Genomic DNA, 10,822 nt, shown 5'->3' on the forward strand with positions numbered 1-10,822 from the left:
GACACAAGTCAAGAGTGAGAGCAGTGGAAATGAGTTATTTAAGAGGAGCCTGTGGAGTCACATGGAGAGACAGGCTGATGAATGAGGATATAAAGGAGCATTGTGGTGTGGATGTGGATGTGATAGGAAGCATTATGAGAAACACACTGAGGTGGTTTGGCCATGTGGAGAGGATGGAGGGTGAAAGACTGACGAAGAGAGTGTATGTGAGTGAGGTGGAGGGGGGAAGAGGGAGGGGGAGGCCGAGGATGAGATGGAGGGATGGGGTGGAGAGGTATATGAGAGAGGGGTGTGTGAGTTGGGAGCAGGGTAGTGAAATGGCAGGGGACAGGGCGACTTGGAGGCGATTTGTTTGTGGCCACCCCAAACGGGATTGAGGCGTCTGGGAATAGATAGATAGATAGATAGATATTTGCCCGTGGATTTTTTTTGGAGCCCCGAGAGCAAGCCCTCATCACAGACAACAGATTTTCAAATCGTAGTCAGTTTTTTGTGGATTTTTGGTGGTTTTGCATTGTTTTCTCAATGTTTAGCATTAATATGGATAATCTTATGTGTGTTTTGATGTCTTAGTATGGCAGATTGACCTGGAAACAGTGCCAAAATTAGGAAGAGTACTGTACATGTAGTCATGTATAGTTGTTGTTTTTTTGGTTTTCAGTGTTTTTTTTTCTTCATTGTTTTCTTGGTGTTTAGCATTATTTTGGATATTCCTGTGTGTGTTTTGATGTCAAAATATGACAGATTGATCTGAAAACAGTGCCAAAATTAGGAGGATACTGTACCTACAGTGCTGTATAGGTTGTCTTTTGGTTTTCATTTTTTTTTTTTTTTTTTTTAATGGTTATCTTGGTGTTTAGCATTACTTTTGGTATTCCTGTGTGTGTTTTGATGTCTAAATATGGCAGGATGACCTGAAAACAGTGCCAAAATTGGGAGAGGTACTGTACATACAGTACAGTACTGTAATATGTAGGTAGGGTGTTTTTTGGTTTTCAGTGTTTTTTTTTTTTGCATGGTTTTCTTGGTGTTGAAAATTATTTTTGGTAATCATATGTATGTTTTGATGTCAAAATATGGCAGAATGACTGGAAAACACTACCAAAATAAGGAGGGGTACTGTACATACAGTAGTGTTGAGGCAGGGTGTTTTTTTGGTTTTCAGCTGTTTTTCTGCATGGTTTTCTTGGTGTTTACCATTACTTTGGATATTCCTGTGTATGTTTTGATGTGTAAATATGCCTGAGTGACCAGAAAACACTGCCAAATTAAACATAGGTACTGTACAAATAGTTTAGGTATAGGTTGGAGATGGGCATAGGTAGGGTCTGGGTATGGTAGGGTATAGGTAGTGTCTGGTATGGTAGGGCAATAGTTTTCACTATCTGGATATTGTCACTACCAGGACATGCCTTTGGCTGTATTATGTCCAGATAAATGAGGGATTACTGCATATATGGGTGGGGTGATGAGAGAAATAAAAATATGAATAATGGAGATAGGGATGGTATTGGTAATGAATAGTGATAGATGGAATAACGGCCATACCACGTTGAGTACACCGCTTCCCGTTCGATCAGCGAAGTTAAGCAACGTTGGGTCTAGTTAGTACTTGGATGGGTGACCGCCTGGGAACACCAGATGCTGTTGGCATCCCTACGTCAAGTGGGGTTGGTGGAGGATTGGTGCCCCTCCCTGTAAAACAATTTACTCTAAGCCCTTGGCCACCCTGTCTGGGATACGTGGCGTCTGGCAATGGATGGATGGATGGATGTTGTATGCTGATGATCCAGTGCTACTTGCAAATACCGGACAAGAGCTTGGTAGACTAGTTCAGGGTTTTGTAGATGTCTGTGAACATCGTGCCTTGAGAGTAAATGTAGAAAAGAGTAAAGTGATGATTATTGAGAGAGAAGGTGACTTCCAGTGTGATGTTACAGTGAATGGAGAGAGACTGGACTTGGTGAGAGATTTCAGATACCTGGGTACAGTGATAGAAAAGAGAGGAAAATGTGCAAAAGAAATGGAAAGTAGAGCAGCACAAGGAAGGAAGGTAGGTGATGTTATGAAGGCCTTGATAAAAAAGAGAGACTTGAGTGTTGCAGCTGCATGAGGCTTGCATGAAGGAGCGTTAGTGCCAACTTTAGCATATGGATGTGAGACTATGGTGTGGCATGAAAATGAAAAGTCAAGAATAAGAGCAGTGGAGATGTGACTGCAGAGGATTGTATGTGGAGTACAGAGAGTGGATAGGATATGAAATAAAGTGATTTGTGAAACATGTGGAGTGAGGAATTCGTAGGACACCAGAATTGAAGAGAGTGTACTGAGATTGTTTGGTCGTGTGGTGAGAACGGATGATAAACAGAGTGGTGAAAAAGGTATATCTGAGAGAATTTGAAGGAAGGAGGAGGTGAGATAGGCCAAGAAGAAGGTGGAGGGATATGGTGGATGAGTGTGTGAGGAAAAGGGGTATGGAAACTGGTGAGGCTAAGGGACTGACAAGAGTCTGAGCTGGCTGGATGAATTTTGCCCGGAGAAGCGCATAACCAGGGATTTGGCACTCCTTTTTTTATGTGACAGCATTCGAATTGACTCTGTCACATATGTATATGTGAAACCACAGAATGTGGTGAAATTTTGGGGGGGCATATCTGATGGAACCAGGATTCCATGGACTTGAATGGCGAGTGAATGGATGTGTGGCCCTTTTTGAACTGGGCAAACTTTGAGCTGTCTGGACATTGCTATTCCTCACCCTGCCCTAGGGTGGGAAAGGAGGTCTGAATGATGATGATGATGATCATGAATAAACAGATAAAAAAAGTGCATCTTAGATGCCACGAAATGTGGTATCTAGTCTGTATCTTTAGTGGAGTGGTTTTGGGAGAGTCAGATTCTAGTACAGGAACATTCTGATTGATTTCCTCTAAGGTAAAATTTCTGGCAAAACTAGAGGCAAGAACATTAGCTTTTCCATGAGAGTTATTTACAGTGTTTTCCAAGGATCTTAAGTATAGGGGGTGTCTGGCACGTGTACAGTCGGCTTCAGAAATCATGTTACCCCCTACCATCCTGCTCTAACTCATGTGACAACAACACACTACTTGTGTGGGTAGAAAGCACACAGCAGAGATATTTCTTATAGTTTGATACAGTAAATTGACATATTAACATGCAGTTGAATGATCCACAGAGGATATACTGTAATATGGAATCTCTGTAAGGGTATATGGTGTTACTTGCAGTATGGGAAGGGAGAGAAGTCAGGAGAACAGGAATGCCAAAGTGAGAATGAAGTGGCAAAACAACTGAACTGCAAGGATACCAGCATCCTATACTTTATGACTACTAAGGCCTTTCTGAGATTTTAAGGCCTGGATGTCACAGTGAGCTCCTACTCTTCTGCCCCTGCGGGCATGTAGGACAGTGGCCAAAGGGATATGGAATAAAATCACTATAACCCATAATAACCCAGTTGAAACGTGGGACAGCTTCATTCCCTTTCACTTCCTCCCATCGTCACCCACTCACGGTGCTGCAGTGCTTCACCACCTCCTTTCACCTTCCCATTCTCCTGACTTTCTCCCCTCCCCTCTGTCCCTTCCCTTACATCACCTCCTTCATTGCCCTACCTCTTCCACACCGCCACCACTTTGTTCTTCAGAGGCATTATTATATAATGTAACTAGCACCACATACCCTTACAGAGATTCCATATTATATTATATCCCTTGTGGACCATTCAACCGCATGCTAATGTCAATTTACTGTATCAGACTATAAGAAAAATCTCTGCTGTCTGCCTCCTACCCACACAATTAGTGCACCATTGCCGCATGAGCAAGAGTGGGATGGCAATGGGTAACACGGCTTCTGGAACCAACTGTACGTTGTCAAGCATTATTTGAGGGAAGTAACTGTTATGTTCACTGCTGGTGGTGAGTGTGGTGGAGATGGCTAGGGCAGTCTCTAGCCTTTTGTCCTTAACCCATGTCTGCAGTGTGTTGAGGCAGCCCTACTGCAGTGTGCAGGCTGTGACTGCAGTATGGTGCGTGGTTGTTAAGATATCTGTATATGAAGCAATGTATGTGGGTGTGTGGGGTGTGGGAATATCATGCACATATAGGTTGATGAGTGTAGATGAGAGGACTGAGCCCTGTGGAACTCTGGTATTGAAATTTCAAGTCTGTGATGACCTGTCTTGGAATGTAACATGTGCTTGTCTACAAGACAGATAATTGGCAAGCCAGTAGTTGTTATTGTTCTCCATGATTATGTTGTATATCTTGGTGATTAGTTTGTGTTAGAAGGTGGCTTTGAAGGCCTTAGTATATGTTGTTGTGACAAGTGTGCATTGTGCAGGTGAATGAATCTCTAAAGACATAATAAAGTATTTGTGCAGGTGGATTTTCTTTGGAAGCAGAGCCAGAATTTTTAAGATTTAAATGAAGTGTCAGTGACTAGCCCACTTTACTAGTCATGCTGACAGTTCTCAGACTTATGTGGTCTCTTCATCTTTGTTTCTGAATACTACCTGGCTCCATGTTTTTGATGGGTGTAAGGATAGGGATGGTGCATTACTCTCTATTCCATAGCCTGCAGTACTCCCGTGATTATATTACTTGCCATCGCATGTTGCCATATTACTCATACCCATATCATCCTTGTGTTATCATTCTTGTCCCTTTTATGCTCTTTATACTGCTTCAACTGTATTTCTTTTCTATACTCTTATCTCATCCTTTCTGAAATGCCTCCATCCACTCATGTCCTTTCTATCTTCTTTACTTGCCTGATAATTTCATAAACCATGTTACCTACCCATGCCTAAGCCCACCCTCTCATAATTTTTACCTACTTTTTGTACATAATCATCTCTTAAACACACCAGGAAGAAGGTAGAGGAGGCAGAGAGGCATCTGGAGGATGAGAAACGTCAAAGAGAGCGTGCAGAAGGCAAAGAAAATTCATTGCTCTTTACCATTGAGCAGTTGAAGTTCAAGGTCAGCGACATCCAACAGAAGGCTGATACCAAACTTATTGCAATACTGGAGAAGAAAAATGCTGCTGCACGTGCTGAAATACATAGGCTACGAAGTGACCTTACAGAAAGCTCATGTGAGTATCAGTACATTGTGTGTTTGTTGTTGTATGCTGCATTTTTCTTCAGGTATTTAGATATGTTGGCTTGCATCAGGGGTCATCTTTAAGCCCCTTGTTGTTTATCATAGTGATTGGAGCTCTTCCATGTGACATGAGAAATAGACTTCCATGGGAGGTGGTGTATGCTTATGACCTTGTGTTGATTGCGGAGAATGAGAGGATGACATAGGAAAGATTTAGAATGCTGAAATACATAGATTACAAAGTGACCTTTCAGAAAGTTCATGTGAGTATCAGTACATTTTGTGTTTGTTGTTGTTGAGTGCAATAAGTTTTCATTATGTTGCATTTTTCTTCAGGTATTTAGATATGTTGGCTTGCATCAGGAGTCATCTTTAAGCCCCTTACTGTTTATCATAGTGATTGGAGCTCTTCCATGTGACACAAGAAATGGGCTCCCATGCGAGGTGCTGTATGCTGATGACCTGGTGTTGATTGCGGAGAATGAGAGGATGACATAGGAAAGATTTAGGAAATGGAAAGTCAGAATGGGGTACAAGGGTTTGAGAGTAAATGTAAATAAAATAAAAGTGACAATATCTTGAGCTGGTGGTGATACTGTCAAAGCAGAGGGAATGTGGCATATGCAGTTTGCCTCAAGGGTGTGACAAGTAATTCCATCTTGCGCAACTTTTTGATAAATGGATGCATAAGAGATGTAGTGGTATTAGAGGTAGACTACAAAAAAATGGTTACTTCATGTTTCTGGTGTGCAAGGAAGAGCAGGCAGAAACAGAGAGGTAGGAAAGAATTCTTTCCCACCTCTTTGTTTCTGCTTGCTCTCTAGTAAGGTCAAATGACCTTACTAAAGAGTCTGGAGTGTGTGGAGGATTTTTTTTTGGGGGGGTGGAAGAGGGGAGGACTGATACATGCTGGAGGTGGGACTGGAGCTATCTGTGTGGTTAGAGTAAGGTGTAGTTGGAGGAAGCTCAGGGAGCTGTTGCCTCCCCTGTCACTGAGAGGGCTTTCCCTTTGTGCTAAGGGGTCACTGTATACAACGTGTCTTATGAGTGTAATGCTGTACTGTAGAAGGACCTGGACAGTAAAGGAAGAGTATATTCATAGGCTCAAACATACAGAGATGATCAGGAGGATGTGTAATGTGTCCTAGAATGACTGGCCTGAGCATTCCTAACTGCTTGTTTTTTCAACTTCCATATTTTCCTTGTATGTGCAGAAGTTCTTCTCTTCACCACCTGCTCCTTAAGCATCATGTCACACTGAGTAATTTGTTTTGCTGTAAGCATTCTTTGCTCTCTATAACTCTAACATCCCTCACCAACCTCGTATCAGCCTGCCTGACCAATAAATAATCAATCTGGATACTATTTCCCCAAGACTCACATATAATGAACATAATGAACCTACTCTCTCTTTTCCTAAAGTATGTGTTGCAGAGTCGTGCTCATTGCCTCCTCAGATTCGAGGGTTATTTAGGGAAAAAATACACAGTTTAATTTACTGATTATTCATATTCAGCATCCACAGATATGTTGAGGGATAATAATTTTGCATTAAATTATTCATGAAAGCAGAGGTACATGAATATACAAATTTTCACCACAGCCTTACGTTCTCTAACTGACGATCAGATATCGGTGGTAGGTGGGGGCGCTCACCATCCACTCACTCGATGTAGTGCTGCTTGGGTGCCTGCCCTTTCCTTTCTTCCTTCCTTCTTTTCATCCTTCCTCTTCTGTCTTTCTTTCCTTCATTCTTTCCTCATCCTTCTGTCTGTGGGATGACTCTACACTGAGTGACAAGCCAAATGGTTCCATGTACACCAGGAAACCATTTACTACACTGGGTGGTGACCATATAACCAAAACTATGGCACCTGTTGGTGTAGTGCAGTGGTTCGCAACTCATTTCAGGCCATGGACCACCAGCTCAGTTTAAAAAAATATCGTGGACCATTTCATTTTTTAGTAATGATAAATAAAGCATAGACAACAAACATTTTGGTTTGAAAAATATTTCTTCTATCTATCTATCTATCTATCTATAGCCCGACGCCCTAATCCCACAAAGGGTGGCCGCAGACAAAACGCCTCCAAGTCACTCTGTCATCCACCATTTGACTCCCCTTCCCCCAACTCACCCCCCCCTCCCTCATATACCTCTCAACTCCATCCCTCCACCTCATCCTCGGTCTACCCCTCCCTCTCCCTCCCTCCACCTCACCTACATACACCCTCTTAGTCAGTCTTTCATTCTCCATCCTCTCCACATGTCCAAACCACCTCAGTGTATTTCTCCTAATCTTTTCAACCACATCCACATCTACCCCACAACGTTCCTTCACTTCTTCATTCGTCAACCTGTCCCTCCATGTCACCACATGCTCCTCTCAAGTAACTCATTTCCATTGCTCTCACTCTTGACTTGTTCCCCTCTTGCAAGGTCCACGCCTCGCTTCCATACGTCAGGGTAGGGATCACAATACCATCATGCAGTGACTTCTTAACTTCCATACTCACCTCCCTATTTCTCATCACTGCTTTCAGTGTGCCAACAACCTTCCTTCCCTGCTGTACCCTTTCACGTACTTCATCCCCCAAAGTTCCATCCTTACTCATCACACTACCCAAGTACTTGAATGCACTCACATTCTCCATATCCGCACCATCCAACCTCACTGCACACTCTGTGACTTCATTCCTCTCAAACACCATAACTTTACTTTTGTTTACATTAACTTTCAGCTTCCTCCTCCTACACACTGTCCCAAATTCATTCACCAAACCTTGCAACTCCCATTCATCTTCACTCAACAATACTGTATCATCAGCAAACAGCAACACCGGAAGCTTCCAAATCTCACCCTCATTCATTAGGGCCACCCCCACATCCACTGCCCTACCTTGTACCTCCTTTACGACCCCATCCATATATATATTAAACAGCCATGGAGACATTACACACCCCTGTTTCAGTCCCACATTGAGATCAAAGAACTCACTCAGCTCACCATCCACTCGCACCATAGCCCTAGCTCCCTCGTACATACTCTTCACAGCACTCAACAATTTCCCCTCCACTCCATATATTCTTAATACCTTCCACATACCTTTCCTATCTATTCTGTCATAAGCTTTCTCCAAGTCCATGAAGGCAGCTTACACTTTCCTTCCCTTCTCTAGATACTTCTCCACTAAACATCTTAGAACAAATATCTGATCTAAACACCCTTTTCCCTTCCTAAATCCCCCTTGTTCTTCTCCAACTAGCTCCTCTGTCATATGCCTAACCCTATCAATGAGTATTCTACCATATATTTTACCAGTCACACTAAGAAGGCAAATACCCCTATGGTTACCACATACTTCTCTCTCCCCTTTTCCTTTGTACAGAGGAACAATTATACCTGATTTCCAGTCCTCTGGAACCCTTCCCTCTTCCCAAGCCAATCTACACAACTTCCATATCCACTCCACAACAATCTCACCCCCATACCTAAGCATTTCACCACACACTCCATCAATTCCTGGGGCCTTTCCCAGCTTAATCTTCTTCATCGCTTCCACTACTTCCGACCTACTGATCTCTTCCTCCCTCCTCACATCTCTTCTTCTCCCAGCCATTCCCCAACCACTTATACTCACACTGCTCTCACTCTCTACATTCAACAAATCCTCAAAGTGCTCCTTCCATCTCCTCAATTTCTCTCTCTTCTCCACCAACAATCTATTATTCCTATCTTTCACTCCCCTACTATTTCCCCTTTCACACTGCCTTACTTTCTTTACCTCCTTCCAAAACAATTTCTTACTCTCCCTCCATTTCACACTCAGATTCCTCCCAAACTCTTCATCCACTTTCTTCTTACTCTCCTTCACCAGTCTCTTAACCTCCCTTCTCCTGCTCACATATACCTCTCTCTTCTCTCTCTCATCTTCTCCCCTACCTCTACTCGCCAACCATTCACCATATGCCTTCTTCTTTTGTTCCACAGCTTGTTTCACCTCATCATTCCACCATGCTGTCCCTTGCACACCCTTGCATCTCCTCCTCACTCCACAAACCGCCTCACACGCTGCGCTTATCTCTTCCGTGAATATCTTACATACGTCTTCCACCCCTTCCATCTGCTCTAGCTCATACCTTCCCAATCTTTCTTCCACTATGCTCTTATATTCTGTCCTCTTCTCACTATCTTGCAATTTCTCCACTCTTCTCACAGGAGCTGCTTCCTCCTGTCTTCCCCTTCGCCTCCTCAACCACTTTCTTTGCAGCTCTACCTTGGCCATCACTAAGTGATGGTCCGAGACTCCATTCCCCCACCCTCTCCACACCCTTGCATCCAACACTTGTCTTCTCATTCGGTCATCCACACACACGTAGTCTATCATTGCCTTTCGTTCAACAAGTTCACCATCCATCCTCCTCATTACTCTCCATGTATACCGGTGGATCATCTTATGACGAAAGTAGGTGTTGGCTATTGCCAACCCCTTACCAGCACAGATGTCCACCAAAGCACTACCATTCCCATCTACTTCCGCTGGCACACCCCACTGACCAACCACTCCATCCACTCGTACATTCCCGACTTTGCCATTCATGTCTCCAATCAACAGCACTCTCTCACTCCTCTCAAACTTGTCCATACATGCTTCTACTCTCGCCCAAAACTCATCTTTCACTCTTGCCACTCGATCCTCTGTTGGAGCATACACACATACAATCGCCCATGCTTGTATACCTACTTTCATCCTCACCCATACAATCCTTGCACCCACTGTTCCATACTCTCTTATATTCTCCTTCCACTTCTTGCTTATCATCAGACATACTCCCTCTCTTGCCCTCTCATTCTCACTGACTCCCGCACATATACCTACTCCGTATTCCCATTCTCTTATCCCTTCACCTGCCATTTAGTTTCAGTCAATCCACATATATCCACTTTTGCATTCTCAAGCACCTGGACAATCTCTCTCTCTTTCACTTCATCATTCACTCCTCTCACATTCCATGTTCCTACTCTCAGAATGTCCTTTGTCCGTTCCTTAGTCGTCAACGTATGGTCCGTCCGGGTCCGAGGCGCTTTATTTGCTTTTTTAGTTAGTTCTTTTTACGGGGTGGGGCACTAACCCACCACCAACCCTTTTAGTCGCCTCGTACGACAAGCAGGGATACTGGGGGAGTATTCTTGAAACCCCCCTACCCCCAGGGGGGGTAGGAATAATACATTAAAATGAATGGTCAATTATTCATTTTGATAAAAATTTTTGTACTGCATTTTCAGTAAATTTAAAAATATATGCACCAATCTCCAGTTTAATACCAAATATAATGAACATCCTGTGGACCACCAATTGAGAAACACTGGTGTAGTGGGTAATGAAGGCACTCCAGTCATATTGAGCTGGTGCAGGTTTATTATCAAAGGGGTGGCTGAGGTTTACTGCTCACGTAATGCCACTCGGGGATGAGTGAGGCTGGTCACTCTCATCTTAAATGTCAGGACTATCTTTCCTGGCCCCAGGCTTCTATGCTTCTCATGGGGCAACATTGAATTAGGGTGATGGGTGAATGGACAATCAGATGCCATTTAATTACAAACTACAGATGCATTTGGCATGATGCAGTTGCTCCATGCATGTACATATCTAACCCGCAGAATGCATAGTATACTGTTTAGTATTGATGT

At 43.3% G+C, this 10,822-nt stretch overlaps 1 non-coding gene across 1 annotated transcript; it reads left to right on the plus strand.

Moving 5' to 3' along the window:
• The first annotated feature begins 1,534 nt into the window (after nucleotides 1–1,534).
• Nucleotides 1,535–1,653, plus strand: LOC145415852 (5S ribosomal RNA). Its single transcript, XR_013900158.1, has one exon. It is a non-coding gene; the product is annotated as a 5S ribosomal RNA (ribosomal RNA).
• The last annotated feature ends 9,169 nt before the right edge of the window (nucleotides 1,654–10,822 follow it).

Source organism: Coenobita brevimanus, chromosome 103 (assembly GCF_032717465.1).
Source record: "Coenobita brevimanus isolate Jiangsu-jjx chromosome 103, ASM3271746v2, whole genome shotgun sequence".
NCBI lineage: Eukaryota > Metazoa > Arthropoda > Malacostraca > Decapoda > Coenobitidae > Coenobita > Coenobita brevimanus.